Source organism: Ambystoma mexicanum, chromosome 1p, assembly GCF_040938575.1.
Source record: "Ambystoma mexicanum isolate Mex_15411 chromosome 1p, UKY_AmexF1_1, whole genome shotgun sequence".
Lineage (NCBI taxonomy): Eukaryota > Metazoa > Chordata > Amphibia > Caudata > Ambystomatidae > Ambystoma > Ambystoma mexicanum.
This window is the reverse complement of record NC_090921.1, coordinates 1,224,854,824-1,224,875,343: the sequence shown is the minus strand read 5'-3', so window position 1 is coordinate 1,224,875,343 and position 20,520 is coordinate 1,224,854,824. Positions and strand designations below refer to the sequence as shown.

General features: G+C 44.9%; 1 protein-coding gene across 3 annotated transcripts in view; it reads left to right on the top strand.

Moving 5' to 3' along the window:
- Positions 1-20,520, top strand: part of LOC138452228 (uncharacterized) — a 404,096-nt gene that overhangs the window by 9,754 nt on the left and 373,822 nt on the right. Inside the window, exon 1 of one of the 3 annotated variants that reach the window (XM_069604958.1) lies at positions 15,568-15,655. The exons of the other annotated variants lie outside the window; for them this stretch is intronic. The gene's annotated coding sequence lies outside the window, so the exon portion shown is untranslated. Of the gene's footprint in view, positions 1-15,567; positions 15,656-20,520 lie in introns of those variants that run through there. 3 annotated transcript variants of the gene reach the window in all.

Here is a 20,520-nt window from a genome sequence, read left to right as displayed (position 1 = left end):
TCTGGTGCCATTGGACCATTATCTTAACCCACATCTCCTGAGTCTGGATTGCCTGCATGACCTTGGACATCTGCAAGTTCCCCCTCCAGCGGCTGCTCCATTGCACTTTCCCACTGCTCTATATAGTGCCATGCTGTTCTCCTTGCCCCTTCTACTATAATAACGCTCCTACCAAATGCCCGTCCCGTGTCTATCGAAATGAACCATTCAAAGGGCTTGAGATCCTTGGTGGCTGCTGACCTGATCATTGGGTTTGTAAGCCACTGCCTCAGTTTAGTAGTGATGCCCCCCACATCTAGCCTGAAGTCCTGCCTGACCTGTGCAAAGGATTTAATGTCTTGACCCGAGAACATGCCGCATAGTTTGTGGCACTCTGCCCATTGAAGGCACCCCTTTCCATACCTGGTGTGAACTAGGGATTCCTAAACAGCGGCATCTGCAGGAAGGGGAAGGTGGTCAAGTTCACCCTCTGCACCAGCTCATACCATGAGTTCCCCACTAGGACACCTATCCTGCTACGGGTCATTGCAGGTCTATTCCCCCTTGGGTCGCCACAACAGCTCGTCCAGCGGCGAGCCCACCACCGCTTTGTCCATTCGACACCACTCCTTCCGCGATCGCCCCTGAGCCAATCCCGACTCACTCTGATTTGAGCCGCAAGGAAACTGAAGTTTGGGGCTCACAGCTCTCCCTGCTTCTGGGAGACAGCATCTGCATAGCGACCCTGGTTCTCTTGCGGTTCCAAATAAATGACCCCACATGTGTTTGAATGGTCCTGAAGAAAACTTAGGGAACCCCCACTGGCAGGGCCGTGAAAGTACACAATTTTTGGCATAATCACAATTTTAAGGCCATTTATCCTCCCCATCCAGGATAATAAGGGCACCCATTCCACCAGCAGCTGGTGCAGCTTTTCCGCTAAAGGTGGGTAGTTAGCACGGCAAAGAGCCCCCAGAGAACCAGTAATCTGAACCTCCAAATATCTAATGCCAGCTTCTGTCCATCTATGGGGTACTATACCGTGCATTTCCTGAACCTTTTCTGAGGGGGCGGTCACGTTTAATAACTCTGGACTTGTGGACATTTTATTTTTAACCCTGCAACCTCCCCAAAGGGAAGAAGTTCCTGTGAGATCCCTGGAAATTAGGTTTCTGGCTCTGTGATCAAGAGGAGCAAGTCATCAGCAAACGCTGTGACTCTTATTCTTCTCACCCCCAAAGGGAACACCCTCCCCCCCCTAAGATCTGGGGAGGCCCTAATGCTGTCAAGAGCGGCTCCAGGAGGTTGGTGCATAAGAACAGGCCGCCCTGCATAGTGCCTTGTGTGACCATGATCCTCTGGGAAAGTCGCTTGTTGATTTCCAGGCGCAATGAGGGAGTTCAGTATTTGGCTCTTAACGTTGAAAGGAATTTAGAACAGAATCCCACGACCTCCATGGTATGGAAGAGGAATGGCCGTTCCTCCCGGTGGAATGCTTTCTCAGCAATAAGTGCAGGGGTTCTACATTTATTTACTTTTACAATCGGATGAGGCCTGCCGAATGTTATCCGAGGTCAGAACCTTTGATGGATAACTAAACAGGATGAATGCATAACTGGATCCCTAAAGAGGTAATGCTGAATAATAGGTCTGTAACCAAGAGTAATAATGGGTAATGGTGTGTAATGATTCTTTACTGATAACAAACCAGGCTCCTCATTTTATCAGATTCTTCTCCTCTTATTACATAATTTTACTAACTATATGTCATAACATGTCTCTATGTGCATGCTAAAACTAAACGAAATTGCAAAGGGGGGAAAACATTCTATTCAGGATGCAAAAAACCCTTTTAAATGCAAGCCTTTCACTCTATCATTGGCAAGCTAAATATTCAAATGCATAGCTGCAAATGTGTCAGAATTCAGATTAGCATATTCAAAGTTCTCATAGCAAATCATAGCAAAAATCAAGTCAAAACCAAAAGTGTGAAAGTGTCTCTACAGCAGATATTCAAAAATGCAATGCATGTGTACTGTGGATTCAGATGTTTTCACTTTCAATGTGCCAAGCCTCACTTCAGATGTCAGTAGCCAAACGGGCCAAATCATTTTATTACAGATCAATGCATACATATCAGTGTATATAGCCAGTGTATTGGTACTATGGGCCAATTCAGTTATATTCCAGTCCAAGTTATTTCCAAGTTCTCTCTCATGAGGTATATGTGCCCTCACATATGTGCACAATTCCAGGTCAGTACAAAACCAGTTCTAATGCTTTTCTCTCAGCCAAGGAATGGCAACAAAGATGCAGTGTCAACGAAATGTGTCAGAGCATATCGGTGTGTTCAGCAAAGGTTTCAATGTTCAGGTAGCAGAAAAGTGTTCAAACCAGTTCAGGCTGGCCTGCTGAATAAATGGCAGCAAGCTAATGAGATTTTGCACAGAGCTCCAAAAAGACAGGAGCAAGCATCAAGTGTGTCGGGACCATATGCGCCCCCTTTGTCCCCATGGGGTGATCACATTGGCCTTTCCCTTTTCAATGGTAGCACCGGGAAAACTGTGTGTCAGAACGTTCAATTGATACAGCTCATACGCTCCCTTTTCCCTAGGCCTCCATTCCCACTGTTCGATCGCATGTTGGGAACAAAGCAGAGTGTTTGCAAAACAATGCAGATTGCAACTGTCAAGTGGCAATTCCATGCACAGTGGCCCTTCTCCATAGGCCACTCGAGCTTCAAATTCTCTCCTTCTTTGCCAGGTCATGCTGTTGACAGTTGTTCCAGCCATGCCATAGTTTATGCCATGCTAGTCCCTGCTCTTCAAAATGAGGGACCAGCCAACGTTGAATACAAGTGCAGATTTCAAAGCACCATGGATCAATGCTCAATCTCTTTCACTCAAGAGACAAAGCTTCACTGCTGTTCAAACGTAGACAGGAATTCAATTGCTTTCAGAGCACATCTTCCTGCTCATTCTTGCATTTCTTTCTTTCTCCTCAGGCAAAAACTTGTCTGGTTCTGGTTCACAAGGTAAGGCATTCCAAATGGATTCTCTTCTCGCTGCAGATAACATCACAGCTCACAAAACAAATAGTCTCCTCTCTTTGCTGAACAATCTCTCACTGCTATTTCTCTCACTTGGCACAGAATGCTGCAAGGTGTATTCTCTATGTACAGTCAGTCACGATCTTCACTTTCCATGGCAATAGTTGTCATGCCACGAAGTCTGGGTAGCAAGCAGGTTTTCTGGGTACTTTCTCAGAGCACAGCCACACCCTAAGACCTCAAATCGGTCGGTCAGCATTCCCCAAAGGTGCTGCTGCAAAGCGTAGCAAAAGTCAGACGCCAATGTCTCATTGCTGCAAACAGCCATGATGCAAAGTCATAAGGTGTCGGTCATCAAGGTCTGGTCAATCTGGTCTGGTCAGTCCATCATTCTTGTCATGCTGCCTTCAATCTCATGCTGCTGCCAATCATGGTCTGGTCAATTACTGCGATGCAATCTGGTCTGTCATCAATGCGATCTTGGTCTGGTCAAGGTGTCTCCAGATTTAATCCAAAGAAAACAAAAGTGCAAGTATCAGTCTTCAATCAGATTCAGATGTAATCAAAGCCAAAAAGAAAACAGCATTTCTCATTGTGCGTTGCAGTGCACATCTAGTTCTAAACTCCCCATGTCTCTCAAAAGACATCAATGCTAGTTCCTCTTGAGTGTCTCAATCAGTTCTATCAATGTCAGTGCATCTGTCTAACAAATTATGCTGCTTTATGCATGACTCCTTTCCTATCTTTTTCAAAACAAAAATGACAATTTCACATACTCCAAAAATTGCACATTCAAATGCTGCACATTAAAAAATGTCACAACTGCATTCTCATTCAATTGCACTCCTGCATTTCCATGTCTTCTAGCCGCATATTACCCTTTTTTCATCATTAAGTATTCACAAAGCTGAATTACTCCATGTTGAAAAATCAAATCCGTTTCATACGAACACTGCTGTGTCATACAATTCAGATTCAAACAATCCTGCTTCAGATTCAAACAACATTCCTGCACTTCACTGCTAACTCCTGCTTCAAATAGTCTGCTAGTCCCGCGCGATGTCTGTCAACAAACTTCCTCTCCATGCACTCATTCAAACTCAAAAAAATTCATTGAATGCAAACTCTCAGAACATCCAAATATAGCACGATTAGCGCGATTCACGTTCTCCTTCAATGCTATCCCACTTTCAATGTCATTAGACAAAATATTTTTCACACTCGATAACATAGGCACAATACTGCTACAGCCAAAAATATCATCCCAAATGTTATTTCTATTCAAATCAAAGATCTTCACATGAGTGCCTACATGCACAGGTGTCTTCAATGATAGTTTCACAATAGGCAATCCCTCTATGCACTCTCTTCATGTCTGTCTCTCTCGTATTATTCGAAGATAACTTTCTCCCCACGAACAATATTCATATCTCTAGGAACTCAGTTCCTGCCTATCACTGCTGCTGTTGACAAATTTATCAATGGGTCTGATACTGCTGGTGCATTTTCCCAGTTAATTTCTGTTTCTGCTACTTCACTCTTCACTTCTGCAATCATTACGGTTGGCGCCAGTGAAACATCCCAGGCGTCGAGCATATTTCTTAGCCGATTTCTTATTGCTTTCAAATCATTAAAAATTGTGCTCATTTTGCAGTTTCAATTATTCACCCTCCCGACACTCAAGTGAGTTTAAAAAAAAAAAAAAAAAAAAGTTCCAAGACTTCTCTAAACAAGCCGATATACTCTATAGCTTGAATTTCCAAGTCTCTGCGTAGTTCCAAACAAAAAAAATAACACGTGTCATCAAGAAAAAAAGTGTTTCGCTAAATAAATGTACATTTAAAAATTGTCAGTCATGAAATACTGCTCTGGATCAAGTCCGGACAAAGTCAGACAATTGCGTTATCCTTCCTACGGTGAACAACATTGTGGACAAAGCATGCTCTAATTCATAACAACCCCAAGACAGACAAAACATGAAACATAAAAAATCTATTCACACAATGAACTAACAAAAAAAACAAAACACAGCTGCACACAATGTTTAAACTTCGACTGCTGCGAAACCTATAAGTGGAACCATCTCTCTCATGTTATCAGTCAGCATTAGTGAAGCCCCTTGTTACGGGCGCCATTTTGGTAGTCCTAAAACAATTCCTAACACGGTCTTTCCCCCCTTGGCAACCATGCACCGGTCTTAGGCAATCTCCTAGGGGGGTGTGGATCACTATTACCCACGCCCCTTGCTTTCGTATCTCGGGGCCTTTGTGCACTGTTACTTCTAGATTACTCCTAACATACTCATATAGACACAATAACATAAGACACAAAGAAAACACATGAATTGATTCAATTATAACAATAGGATTCATTTATGTATGCACAGCAATGATGCAAACAATACTAAAACTATTGCAAATATCTAATTTGCACCTTTTATGCTTCTGGTGCAAATCTACCATGCAGTGGCTAACTAAGCCTTACAGGCTTCTAATGCATTAGACACTGATAGCTTGCAATATACATATGGCAAGTGTCACATCAGCATTCCACACCATACTTCACACTCACTCGCTAAGACAATCCCTGTCTGATTTCCCTTTCTCAAACCCAAAGTTCTTTGTGAGTATCTGTTCCAATTAATCAGTTTAGGCCAGGGGTGGACAACTGATTTTGACAGAGGGCCGAAAGTACCTTGCATGATGGCTATAGTGGGCTGAAAAGTAAATGTGGGTGGGGCGGTAGGCGTGGTGGGGCGTGGCAGGAGGCTATTTCAACCCCCAATTTTTATTACACATGGAAAACACTATGGCCCCTGACCACCACCCCCAACCAAACACTATGCCACATGCCACCAAGCATGCACCATGCATTCATACTCGTACAGACCCCAATCCCCCCCCTACTGCATACAAAATAACAAATATACACCATGCACCCATACAGACCCGAACCTCCACCCCAACTCGGCACACAAACCCACAAGCAAACACCATGCACCCATACAGACCCAAACCCCCCCACACCCCCAACTCAGCACCCAAACCCACAAGCATAGACCATGCACCCATACAGATCTGACCCCCCCCCCCCCCACCTCGGCACACAAACACACAAGCATACACCATGCACGCATACAGACCCGGACCACCCCCCCCCACACCCGCCTCTCATAATACATTGAACTTGCACATCTCAACATACACTGAACTTGCACACAAAAACAAACATTCAGGCAGACCCGACACACACCCCACACCCGCATCTCAACATGCTCTTTCACACAACAACAAACATTCAGGCAGACCCGACACCCTCTTCCCGCCCCCACCACCCCCCCCCAGCCTCTCATACACTGCACTTGCACACAAACACAACCAAGGCAGACGAGACCCCCCGCCCCCCACCTCTGCATCTCAACATACATACAAAAACAAAAAACACAGTCAGGACGGACTCAAGACAGACAAAAACATACAGCCCCCCCCACCATGTACTTACCAGATGTGCTGGAACGTTGGCGAGGCTTCTGGCACTAGGGCTGGCCTGGGCGTGACCAGGCTGGAATGCCTTCCGGCATCAAGCCTTACTGGCCACACCAGCCGTAGTGCTGGCACTCCATTGGTGCAGCACACACGCACTACGTGGTTCGTGTGCACTGAAACAATGAAGGCCAGTGTTTTGTCCAAAAAGGTGGGCCCTATGTTCTGCACCCATGGTTTAGGCCATGCACCATACTTCCCATTTGCTTCCCTTTGTCTCCAGCTCTGTCTTTGTCAAGTCTCTCCTCTCCCGCTACTCTCTCAACCAGCCATTTGGTGTCAGGGCCAGGCCTCGGTCTCTGTCTGCCAGATTGATCTCATCAAGGCCTTATAAGAATGCTTCCCCAAGCTCTTGCTCTCCCAAAGCCATCGATTCTGCTGCACCAAGACGCCTCTCCCTCATCTCACTCCAACATCTAGCACCATCTCCAACAACTAAAAAAACTCCTCTTCACCTCTGGTTATACTAATCTATGATACACTAAAATCCCTATGGTTACTTTGTTCTCTAAGCTAAGAATGTCTCTTTCTCTGTCAGCATTTAGCAATGCCTGAAAGTCTGTTTGCAAGTTCACTTCATGTTCTTGTTGTGTTGTGTCAAAGCATATCTCTGTCATGGCCTTCTATCTGCCAGCGGTGCCTCCATTTCTCTATTCATACCCATTCACTCCACTGTTGGCATCACAAAATCCTCTTTCCTCCAGAGAACAGGCCATCTCTCCTCTCATGCAAAAGGCACTTCTCCCTGTATCCATGTGGCGCAGCCTCCATGACCCCCACCTTTTCTGTCTCTGCGAAGCACACAAACCCATGCTAATAAGGCTTCCTTCGCCTTTCACTTGGACAAGAGTCGATCTGTCTGTCTGCCAAGCATCTGTTTACGAATACTTGTACTCCGTGTAATTCCAAACAGTCTCTGCACACTGTGGCATTTCTGTCTTATTCAGTGGAATGGCTTTATAATGGCAGCTAAATGCTTTCTAGCGTTTACGCTTTCTCTCACAATGGAAAGCACTATTTAATACAAACTTATTCTAGGTGCACACTCGATGCGTGGTATGCATACATGTGTACATGTAACTTCAAAGCATAACGTGTCTCTACAAGTATAACAAATGTGTCATTCTAAATGGCTCTACTTGGCATTCCAAGCCTCATTCATTCTCTATAGTGCCTAAGCGCTATATTTTAATGCATAATATATAATTCTAAAAGCATCTCTTTCAACATATATAACAATAACATCACTAAGCGAACCCTGCATATAACAGGGCCTATTTCTCTCTTCAAATGCATAGTAATAATGTGAATAATGTTACTATTTCATGTACTCCTAATTAGATGATGGATAACTGGATTCCTAAACGGGTGATACTGAATAATAGTTCTGTAACCAAGAGTAATAATGGGTAATGGTGTGTAATGATTCTTTACTGATAACAAAGCAGTCTAATTTTATCAGATTCTACACCATGTAGATAAACAGACATCCTGTTCCACCCAACTCCACCTGGTACCTTTCCCCTAACTACCTTCCCCAGGGAGACTACAACATTGCTTCCTGTAACCCCCATTTACCTTCAGCGTGGCGCTCCAGTGTCGATGGGTGTGTGGGCACCTTCCCCACCTGGGGTGGGGGGGTTAATGTTTATTTTAGCCCCTTTTCGTAAAACTTTGTCCACTCTCGCATTATCTCTTGAATGGTTCTCTCGCGGTCTTTGTTCTTGCCTTAGTATCCCTTCATCCTCAATCTTCAGTACCCTCGTACCTTCCTCGCAGGTGGTGACCCAATGCTGTTTCCTTTCCCATTCAAACAGTAGTCCAAAGGGAAAGGTCTGTTATAGAATATGTGCGCTCACGTTAGGGCACACACCACCGGCATCATGCTAGGCTTCACCAGGCTGGCCTGGGCTAGGTCCTGGAATAGCTGAAGTTCTGAGTCATTGTAGCTGATTGACACCTGCTTCTGCCTGTACTCATGTAAGGCCATCACTAAATCTCTGGGTCTGACCCCTGCCTCTCTCCTCTTTGGCCCCACTCTGCATGCGGTCCCGCTCTATCCCTGACCAGTCTCCACCTTAGCAGGTCTGCAAACACCTGCACCATTGTGCGTAGATCCTTGTCCACCACCACCTCAGCAAGGCACTTTATTTTGAAGTTGGATCTTTTCGAGCAGGTTTCAAAGTCTTCAATCTGGGTTTTGAGGTTCTGCCTGACCCTTGCAAATTCAAATTCTCTAATGTGATATAGGTTGAAAATAAATTCAAACTTTACACATATATTAATAAACGTTAACATAAAATCGTACACATAGAATCGTACATATAAAATCATTAATCGTAAATCATAAATCACGCTCCATATGACATATGGCAAGACCTGTGACTATGCTCATCCTATAAACTTAAAAGAGCCCAGTTGGATCCATAGACTTTTCCCTGTAAAATGATAATTGAACATACTTAAAACCCCAATCCTGGTTCTATCTGTTGCCAGATATTAGAGTGCTATGAATAAGTGCATGTTGCAAGTATTGGTACAATACTTCCAAAATGAGAATTTGTGTATAGTGGACGGATCGTGCACAAATTCGCTCAGGCAATGATCAATTGTCTTCTTCAGTGCCCTGCATTGTGTTAGTAAGTGCCTGGCTGTCTCTATACACAAAGGGGATTTGCAGATCCGACAAGTTCGTTCTACTACAGGAATATTTTCCCGTGCTCCTGTGATGGATAAGGTCGGTAATTGTTCCAATCGGAACAAAATGATAAAACGACGGAGTCTTCTGGTCGGACAGAGAAAAAGGTAGGCCTGCGGTTTCATGAACTTATAAACTCTGTGATTCACAAAGTGATATGATTTGAGAGTGTCTAAATGGGCAAAATTCTCCAGCCAGTCCCAGAGGTCCACCTTTTTCCCAAGTGCATTTAACATTTCCTTAGTAACACTTACTTACCCCTCTGTTAATCCAGCCAATTTCATTAAGGAATTTGCCCATAACTTTATAGAAAGACGAGGTGGTGTTTTTTTTTGCTTCATTCCTGATGAAGAACTATTAATAAGGGATTGGATGATCCACTTGTCATTTTAAGATAGAACCCAGTTCTTCTTTTCAATACCATAGCCTTAAGTGAGGGGAGGCCCAACTCTAATCTTATCAGGGCCATCGGCCCACCCGGGGGAAGCCCTAGCATGCGTCGCCAGAACTTTCCCTCTAGCACTTGGAGCCACACCAGATTTACCGTCAGCAACGACTCAAGGCCATATATGAACATAGGTGCAAAAACTTGCATGTAAAGGTGGCGGGTCCCCCACAAAGTAAAGCCTCCTTGTTTATTAGTGAAAGATGCAATAAGTGAGATCACTTGAAGGGCCCTGGTAACACGGCCTTGTCTGCAAAGGGCATAGTCACCTAGGGGCTCCATTTCCACTCCTAGGTAGCGATAGGACGGGGCGTATAGAATAGAATGTTTATGGACTATCAAATTCACTCGTGTTACTCTTTTCCTAGTGAATCTCAACACATTAGTCTTCTCTAGGTTGATGTTCAGTCCGTTGGTCTTAGCGTACTCCCAAAGAGTATGGGCAGAGCGCCTAAGACCACCAATGGTGTTATCGAGGACTACCAAATCATCGGCATACGCCAATACCGCACATAAAACTTTGCCTATTTTTGGTGGGCAGTTATTTACCTCAGCAAGAGTTGCAGGAATGTCATGTACATATAAGTTGTATACGAGAGGTGCAGTTACGCAGCCCTGCTTGACCCCTCTATTTTGCTTCACATATCGGGTCGAGTTGCCCTCCTGGTTGAGTCTGAGGCACACCGATGTATCTTGATGGAGCAACCTAAGATAATATAACAAGCCTGTAGGACAGCCCAGCACTTCTAGCTTATTCCAGAGCCTCGCTCTCGGAATAGAATCAAAAGCGGCCTTAAAATCAATAAAAAGTGCATACAACGGGGGTTGGCCCCTACAATGCGCCCTTGTACGCAATATATCCATTACTAAAAGGTTATGCGATGTAGAGAAATCCCGCCTAATACCACATTGAAATCTACTGAGTATAACAGTGTTCTCTACCCATTTTTGCGTTTCAATGAGCAGAAGAGAGGCAAAAAGTTTCCCAGTGACATCCAGCATGGATAAAAGCCTATAATTGTTTGGGTCTGTGCGAGTGCCTTTTTTAAACACCGGGATCAAAATAGCAGTTTGCCAAGATCGGGGAATTTTCCCCAGTATAAAGATCTTATTAAATAGTACGGAGAATAGGTCCGCCCAAAAGGACGGGTTTTTTTTTTATCACTACATTCGCAAGCCCATTTGGCCCGGGAGCTCTAGAAGACTTGAGGATGACAATTTTGTTATATATTGCCTCAGGTGAAACGTCAAAAGGGGGATGTATTGGAGGCTTCCCCATAGAGCTACTTTCGGGCCCATCTTCCTCAGCATTGCGATTAAGGAGGAACTGTTCCCATATTTTCTCATTGATTGGATTAGCGAGCGGTCCTTTGACCTTCGCTCTATTCTCATTTAAGAGTGCCCAAATACTTCGGGAGTTTCTAGAACAAATAGTTCTAACAAGTCGCTGATAGCAATTGTTCCTCTCTATTCTCTTAATACCCTTCAACTCTACTCTATATCGATTTTTGGCCGTTCTTACTTTCTCGCGATAAAGGACTCCCGAAAGATTCTGACATTTTAAGCTACGTATCGTTCTTCTAAGCCCTCTCTTAGCATCCCTAATTCCCCCATTATACGGGCGAGGGGCACTTCCCTCTTTCAAAATATAACCCTTTTTGAATGCGGCATGATGATTTGAAAACCCTGATATCCACTCTTCAATTTCATTTACAGACATACACAGGATATCATCCAGGCCATCTGCCACATTCAGATTAAGTGCTTCAGAGGCCGCTCTTACATTCTTCTCCGTCCAAACTATTCTAGTTCCTGAACAGTTAGTCAAAATACTTCCGATGTTTAACTTAGGGGTATCAGGAATCGGGGTCTGGAATGTACATAGTAATGCCGCATGATCGCTCCAACTGTTGGGCTCTACCCACATGTCAGCCACTCTTGACTGCATCTGGGGGCACATCAATATATAGTCTAATGTACTCCAGGAAGATCCGTTAGACCAAGTGTGTTTCCCTGGCCTATCCCCCGCGGTGCGGCCATTGATCATAGCCAAGTCCCATGATTCGAACAGTTGCATCCACCCCAGTCCTTCCTTCTCCCTCTTTCCGTGCGTCATCAGACATCTGGAGCTGAGGCCAGGATTAGAAGCTATAGGAGTTTCATCGGACATATGACAATTGAAGTCCCCCACTACTATAACTGCAGCATTCCTAGATCCCAGTGACCAAGAAGTTAATAGATCCTGTAAAGCCTCTTGTAGAGAATCTCTTACTACTGCACCAGGGGGGTTATAAAGGTTGATAAGAAGAAACTCAACCCTTCCCCCACCGTGGGGGTAAACAACTTCCACTGCCAATAATTGATCCTCAGCTCTGCATTGTATTTTACGAGACATCATGGTGTTAGCAACACCCGTAAGTAGGCCGCCATATGGGCGTCCCTTACTTCCCCGTTGTGCAGGTGATTGGTAAGTGACATAACCATCCAGAAAAAGAGGATCCAATGCCCATGTCTCTTGCAAACAGACACAACTATGTCGGGATAAAAGATCTGCAGAGCCCTCAGTCCTAAATAGATGGGAGAAGCCTCTGCAGTTCAAGGACAGTAATGATAGGCTTCAATGCTTCTGTAACAGCTGGGGAAGAGACTCGAACAAGGACAAGTGCTTCAGCCAATAGAGGGTTCTCCCCTGACACTATCTTGGAGTTATTTGCACAATTTGGTGGGGAGACTGGTCCTTCTGGGATTAGAGCAAGATCTTTCTCCTGTGGGTCCACATCAATGGCAATATCTAACGCTCTCAGCTCTTCTTTGTGGTTCCTAAGCAGTTGTGCCGTGTTCAGGAACACACAATGTATAGCAGAGACATTGGGATTAGGGCACGACAGGGGTTCAATGAACATAAAGTCCTCTGATTTCAACACTCGAAGTTGGGGGATGTGATCTAATCTAGTCAGTAGCTCTGAGCGAGCCAACCAGGAATTGATGTTCCTAGGATATAAATTCTTAATGAAACATATACGGTTTATAGGGGTTTCCTGCACATCCTTCACTTTCTCTGGAGGTATATGCTCAGGTCGTTCCACCGATAACCGTCCCTCGGGTATAGGCTCAGGCTGAATGATCATACTTGATTACAATTCTAGTTCAGAGCCCTCCCCAATAGTTATGTCAGGGTCCACATCCTGTGGCTTCTCTTCGGGCATCAGCCAGTCTGAGAGTGGGCCTTTTTTCATTATCGCCCGTGATGCCGCTCTCATCATTCTTTTCCGAGCTTTTTTAGAGCGAGTTTCAATTGGAGGGCCAGTTCCTACAATAGGGAGTTGAGGACCAGTTTTGACAGGCTTCTGTTTAAGAGCCTTCTTTGCCAGTCTGCGCTGTTTCCGTGAGAGGGGTCCCCGAGGACTATGCACCGGATCTTGGATTGCTGATACTATGGGGTCTTCTTCAATCGAGATGTTACTGTCCGGAGCCTCAAGGGCCACATTCTCCTCCCTCACGGATGCCTGACCTTCCATCTCCTCGGCTATTTGCAGAGCGACTGATAAGTTATTTTCCGCATCCTCACGCGGTATATCCTTCAGTTCAAGTGCTAGTGAAATAGAATTGGAGTTTGCCAGGATACGTCCCGTCATCTGAAGCAATATTTTCAGGGCAAATTGGAGGGCACCTACTGACGTTTGAAGCTCAGCTAGTTGAGTAGAACTGGGATGGAATCCAGTGCCCCCCATTGTCTCGTGATCCGGCTCATCCTCCATCGAAGCCATTGCAAGGTTCGGCGATGTAGATAGACGTTCACAATATCCTGCAGCACTATGCTCCCCTGCATCAGTATTCATGCTGTTTATTTTCTGAGGCGATAAGCCACTAGGTAAAGGTTGTGGAGTGGTAGGCTGCATTCCTCTCTGTATTGTCAGACACAGGTCCAAGAGGGAATTATTATCAATATCATCTAAGTTAGAGGAATTAATAGAACAGCCATCCCTGTTCACCGGTACTACCCTTTCGTCAATTATAGTGGAATTGATCTCAGGGGGAGGGTTCACCGGGAAGAACTCCGTGATGGCTCCTTGTGCTACAGGTAGGTCATGTTTAGTGTTCTTCTTACGTTTACCCCCTTTTCTATTGGACTCCTTTGTCTCCTTCATAGCTTGCGGCTTGTTATTCCTCAAATTGTAGATAGAATGAAGAGCTCTTTCTTCGCTGCATCCCTAACTGGGATAGTTCTTAACAAGGCTTGAGGAATCCGGAAGGGCTACCTAACGCTTGCACGGTCTCTTCCAGACCACACAGAGGGGGGAAGCATAAGCTATATACTCCGGGTCCAGGGCCTTAGCCTGCAGGCCTCAAGGTAAATCTTCCAAGTCTCTTCCTCCGCAGAGTACAGTTTTATTTCTACTGAAAGATATCCAATATACTATCAGGACCCGATATCGGGCGATTTTCCTCAAGTCCGGAGGGGGATCTTCTTAGTTACCTTCTACCTTCTCCCTAGTCCTCAGGGCAATTTGACTGTTTAAAGGACCTCCAAGTCCGCCACAGACTGGTCCTTGACCAACCCTTCTCTTAGGTGGGCTCCCAATGCTAGGTAAGGGGCCTCAGAAAAAGGACGACAAGGGGCGTCCTGGGCAAAGTAAAGACAACCAGCCAGCTGTAGGGAGATAGCCAGGGCAGTGCCCTAACCCCGTGTCCCGAGTCCCCTCTACTTACCACCGGTAAGATCCGGCGTTCTACCACACTTGATGCAGCACAGCGCTACCGTTGCTCCGTCTGCTTTCCACTCCTCCGCTTATCCTTGGGGGGTACATTCGTCCTCCCAGGACACCGTCCCACAGGGCCGCCACACCGAACGCCAGAGAAGCGCTCCGGAGCACTGTGGATGCAGCTTCCTGACGGCCCACCTCCTCGAAACAGCAATAAGGCACCGGGGAGGTCAGCAGTGCTCACGGGCCGCTCGCGGCTACTCGCAGCCGTTCGGTGCAGCCTAGCCAAGCGTGCTAGAGTAAAGGACCTCACTCTGGTCTCTGTGCTCGCTCTGACGTGTCAAGCCGCACCTCTTCCTCGTCTCTGAGGCCGCTTCCGACACACCGCTCTTGACCCTTGCTAATTGCTCTACCAGCTTGTCTATCTTTCTTGTGTCCCCTGCGACCACTTGTATGGTGCGCTCCACTGCATTGGTCTGCTCCTCTAGTTTTGTTATGTCTCCCTTCACCTCTTGCAACCATTGGGAGCGTTCCACTCACATCCTGCTGAATGGTGTTTAGTATCTTGTCCTGTTGGGTATTTTGTGTAAATTTGGGGCCTAGCAGTATTTTCTTACCGCCAAAAACAATGGTAATTTGACAATGACTATTCCTTGCATTCAGATTGGGTTTGGCTTTATAGTGGAATACATTTTGTTGGTGGTATTTTGGTGAGCATAATTTCTTTTTTATTTGTGGCCCCAACATACAAAACCCCCTTTTGTTTAGACTGCTCTTGTGATCTCTAGAGGCCTCGGACTTCTACGTTATTCAGCAACACCACATTTTCATTTGGAGTGCCACCTGTGGCTGTTATCGCTGATTTATCTACACCAGTGAGCTATGTTTCCATAAATTATTCACAATAACGTGGTATTATCACTAATTTATTTACATTAGTTAGACTGTTTCCATAGGCCTCTCTCTGCAGACTTATATACGCTCAGCAGACTATTGCATTATATTCCACTCAGAAGCCACACACATACCCTGAGTGGAATCACGCGCACAACTATTTATAATGGCTCATGACATTGCTTCATCTGTATAGGAAACTTGGCACATTAAACATCATTCCCTCCCCTACAGAGTATTTTCTTTTTCTTTTACAGGCACCAAATGAAGAACAGAAGCAAGAACACTCTTAGGCAGACTGTGTGTTATCACAATTTCATTTCAAAATGATACATTACCATTCTGGTGAGACAATCCTTTCTGAAATAAACAAAGAGAAACAAATACAATAATGCCACGAATTTCATTTTACATTTTCAACAAGAAAGAGAGATTACATCATTTGTCTTGCAACATTATAACGTGGCAGTTAAACACAGGAGAATTCCCTATCGCTACACTGCCTGCCTAAAAGTAGATTGTTGGTCCTGCAGTCACAGCCATCTCACTCCATTTGTATATTTACCAGCTATTTGTAGCTTTTCAGCACACAAAATCTCCTGGCTTGTCTCTGAGCAGTGACCCAGGGCTCTTATTTTCTTTCTTTAAAGCACCTATCTAGAACATGCGGTTCAATATCTGCAGTTCTCAAGCCGGTGCCAAGTGACTAGGAAACCCAAGTCTCAAGGTCAGTGGTCCAGCTCCTCACAGCAGCAGAACGAAGGCGACCTCACTGCCACTCCGCAAAAAATGTCTTCTCCCTGTAATTCTGTCAGAGACACTCAAAAAACCTCTGTTACCTCCCCTAAGTTTATGTACAGTATTGCCGCCTCCTTCCTCAACAATAGCTCACTTTTACAGAAAGCAACTGTATCTAACTGATTTCCTGGCATTCGAATTTTGCTTCCTGCAAAGACAGTGAACAGTGCAAAGAAAAATTGCACGTTTAAACAATGAATCTCAGCCTGCCTCCTTTTGCACATGGAGAACACATTATAATGTTAAGGAGTTAGAATTGTGTTAGTATTTGTTAGTTAAGTTAATTAATCAAGTATCTAATGTGTCTCCTGTAGGTGAGGCATTTCAAGTGAGAAAATGGTGTGCTTTTAAATGGGTAATGAGAACAAAAAAAATGGTGTGCTTTTAAAATAGATAGCCTGTCTTCATATACATGTCCATATGTTGAGAAAAAAAATGGTGTGCTTTTAAAATAGCCTGTCTTCATATACATGTCCATATGTTACCCTGGCAACACATGGCTTGCTGTACCACATCACAGTAATAATGTGATCTCATGCAGTGGTGCTGCACTCCAGAACGCGCTAAATTATACTACAGTCCCCAGAATCCTGAAAGCATTGGTGGAGGACCTCCTCTTGACCTTCGCTGTACAGCTGCTCCCGGGCCTCTTGGCCGCTCCGGGTGCACTTCTCTGCTGCACAGCTCTCAGCAGTGGGCTACGGGTATGGCCTCTGTGGATCCTCCTGCGCAGGGGGGGGCTCAGTCCCAACTTGATTTTCCGGTCCCACCTCAATCTTCCCGCTCGTGCTAGACAGTAGGGGAGCCCCCGCTCCACAATTCCAGCCCGGGTGGGCCTCCAATATCACAGGCAGCTCTTTCCTTATGGACTCCTCTGCCATCCGACAGCGGCTCCTTTCCGCTACCCTGCCTCGCATCCGAACTGGATCCTCGGCCGCCCTGAGTCTGAGTGGTTTCTCTTGCTTGCGGTTTGCAAGTGTCTCTCTCAGCGTGGTCGGCCGTGGGTGCAGTGCCCCCACTCAGACACTGGAGACGAAGTCTGCACACCTGCCTCTGCTGAAGTCTCCCAGAGGTCCGAGCTGTTGCACTTCATCCAACACATCCTACAATGATAAATCCCTGCATGTGAAAGGCCCTTTTAATTTTAAAAATACTATATTTATTTTTTTGTTCCTTTCCTTCTATTCTATAGAAAGAGGATGGTTTTTAAAACATTTTTTTTATAAATGTGACACTGCCATTTTGGTGTACCCAGTCTAGCTGCCAGTAAAGCCATTTCTCACCGTGGCATGGATTATTTTCACTGTTATCAAGGGTAAAGCAAACATGATGAGCATTATTGCACATCCAGACTCGCCTGCATTGTGAAGCCAGTTTGGACATGTTTTCAGTTTGCTTTGCCTTTAAAAATGTCTTGTCAAAAGAGTACATTTTTAAAGGCAAAGCAAACAGGAGTGCGTGGCAGAGCCATGGTGAGCATAAAGCTGATTTGTAACACTAACACGTGGCTCTGCAAAAAAGTGGGGTGGGTGGGTTAGTGAGGGAAAAGGGAGGGGATAGGTTCAGAACCAGGAAGAACTGGCGTCTGTGAGTGTTTTGCATGTGGTCACTTGTGAGCGGCCTCGTACATTGTGTTCGTGTTGGTCATGTGCACTGGTTAGATAGTCCAGAAGGGATTCGGAGTCACTGGTGGTCGTAGCTGTAAGGTAGTCCGGGATCTTGGTGTGTTGTTGCATTTTAGATGGTATTGGGCTATGGGGTGTTTCACTCTGGATGTCAGCATAGTAATGGTTCTCTGTATGTTTGAGTGTGGCTAGTCCAAGATCTGGTGTAGAGGCGTTGGTTGTGCAGGAGGAGCAGGAAGGGAAGAGGGTTAGTAAAGTTGGTCAATTCGTTGTGGTCTCTCTCTGGGGTGGCCCTTTGGATGCCGCTTGACGGTATCCAACCTGGTTCTTGTGGTTCTTTGGCCCCTCTATAGTTGTTTGTCTGCGGTGTTGTTGCTGGTATCCCTTCTAGGGTGTCATTTTTCTTTTGAATTGCTAGGTTTTGAGCATTTTCCTGAAGGTGTTAGATGTTTGGTCTTCTGTGGTTCTAATTACTTTGGGCATGTTGTTCCAGGTGTTAGCAATAAGACGTGAGAACTCTGCTCTGCCAAATGTCCTTTTATCATGGTGTTTTGCCTCTATTGTAGGTGATTGCTGGATCTTATTTCGCATCCTGGGCAATACCGGCTAATCTTGTCTTGGAGGAATTCCACTCCTTGTCTGTGCAAGGCTTTGTGGGTGATGCAGAGTGCTTTGACTTTTTTTTTAATCATCTTTATTTAATGTTTTCAAACAGATTCATACCTGGAAGGATAATAATACAAGGAGAGTAGAACAATAAAATCTTTAATCCTCCCCATATATCTGAATCAATGATCTCTAAAAAGATACATATTTTTTAAAAAATGCTTTGAATTTGATGCACTTATTTTTTTTTTATTTTTACTGGTAACAAGTGTAGGGTTTTAAGTGCTGGCGTGATGTGGTCTATTTTGTTTAGTCTTAGTAGAATCCTGGCTGCTGTATTTTACACTTCGGGTTTCTTGGTGAGTCTTTCTGGCATTCATAGGTAATTCTTATCAGGGATATGAGGATTATGTGGGAGAAGGAGAGGTAGTGAGTAATCCTCTTGTAGTAGGAAGAAGCATGCTTTGGTGATTGCGCTGACTTGCGATTCCTGTGATAGTCTGTCCATGAGTATTCCTAGGCTGTTTGCTACATTGGTAGTCTCTGGTTGTGTTCCCATGCCGATTGGTCAGTCCAATTGTGGGTTCCCTCGAACCCTGCGGGTGAGAGCATTATTTCAATTTTTGCTCAGGTTCAGTTTGAGGTTGTTCATTGTCATCCAGAGGGTTGTTATTTTGGTCCCATGTTTGTTTTCACAATCAATTGTCGTCTGCGTAGTTGTAGGCGGTAAGTACGTGGGATCGAAAGATTTTCATCAGTGGGCACATGTAGATGTTGAAAAGAGTCTGGAACCCTGTGGGACTCCTCAGGATATTTTTCTGGGTGTTTGAGGAGAACGGTGGTAGGTAGGTTCTTTCGGTTTGTTAGGAATAAGGTAAGCCACTTTAGGGTGGTTTCCTGCATGCCACATTCCATCAATATTTTTATTAGTGTTGCGTGGCTGATTGTGTCAGAATCCACTGTTCATTTGAAGGAGGGCCGTGGTGGCGTCTGTTTATTTTCAGGTTGCCCCATATCGATAGAGTGCTGATTCTGTTAATCTCATCGGTGTGAAGCCAACAAGTATTCTGTTTGTTTCAACGTGTTTAAGATTGATTTTGTAGACGTGGTTCTCCAGGATCCTCGCTGGGTAGGGCAGGTTGGATATCGGTATGTAGTTGCTTGGGTCTGCTGCACTTTCAGACATTATCAGTGGTTTGTGTGCTGATTTGAAGGAGAACGGTACTATTCCTTTTTTCAGTGATAGATTTATTAGGTTCCGCAAGCGTGTTGCTGGGGTTCTGTGGTTGAGTATTCCTTTGAAGACGTCCTGGGGTGTAGGGGTACCTTGGAGAACCGGCAAGGTTGGTGTCCTTGATCAGTGTGGTGAGTTTCCTCTGTGATTGGTTCTAGGCAGATGAGTTTTGCTGTATCTGTTTTTCGTCTGGTGTCTGTGGTCCAGTGGTTGTATTTGCCCGGCTAGGTTGATGGTCTTCTGTATTGTCTATTTTTGCTCTCAGGTGGTTGGTGATTTAGTCACAATGTGTTTGTGTAGTGGTGATGACATTGTTGCACGGAGTTTTAAAAAAGAAAATCTTTCTGTGGATTGTTTGCTGATTCTTTGTTGCGTAGTTTGTATTTAAGGTTTTTTGCTTTGAGGATTGTTGCTTTGTACAGTTTGCGTTGTCTTTAGTGTTTTATTGTGTCTTGTCTGGTGTATTCTCCTTTTTTAGGTTGTTTTTTCAGTTCTTCTGTGAACCAGTTTTTTGGGGGCATTGCTTTGAATGTTTTAGCTGCTGCTAATTGGTCAAGGGCCTGAATTGTTGTCTTCTGTTGTATCTGTCTGTATTGGTGGGATATCTTGCTTGGGATGGTTGAGTCTAGAAGGTTTGTTAGGGCCTCTAGGTCCAAGTTCTTACGGTTTCTTTTCTTGCTGGTGTGGAGTATTTCCTTCATGGCCAGTGGGTTTAGGGTGTGATGTAGAATGGTATCCAGTAGTGGGCACTCTATACCATTGGTGTAGGTGGCGCTGATGCACAGTTCTTCCATGCAGAAAATTGCACCCAGGGAGGGTCTGGCATTGTTGGTGGATCCGTTTACTATTTGCATGAACTGCAAGGTTTCCAGGAGTGCGCAAAGTGAGTTTGCTTTTTATTTTTTTTTTTATTTTCAATTCATATGTTGAACTCTCCCAGTATGACT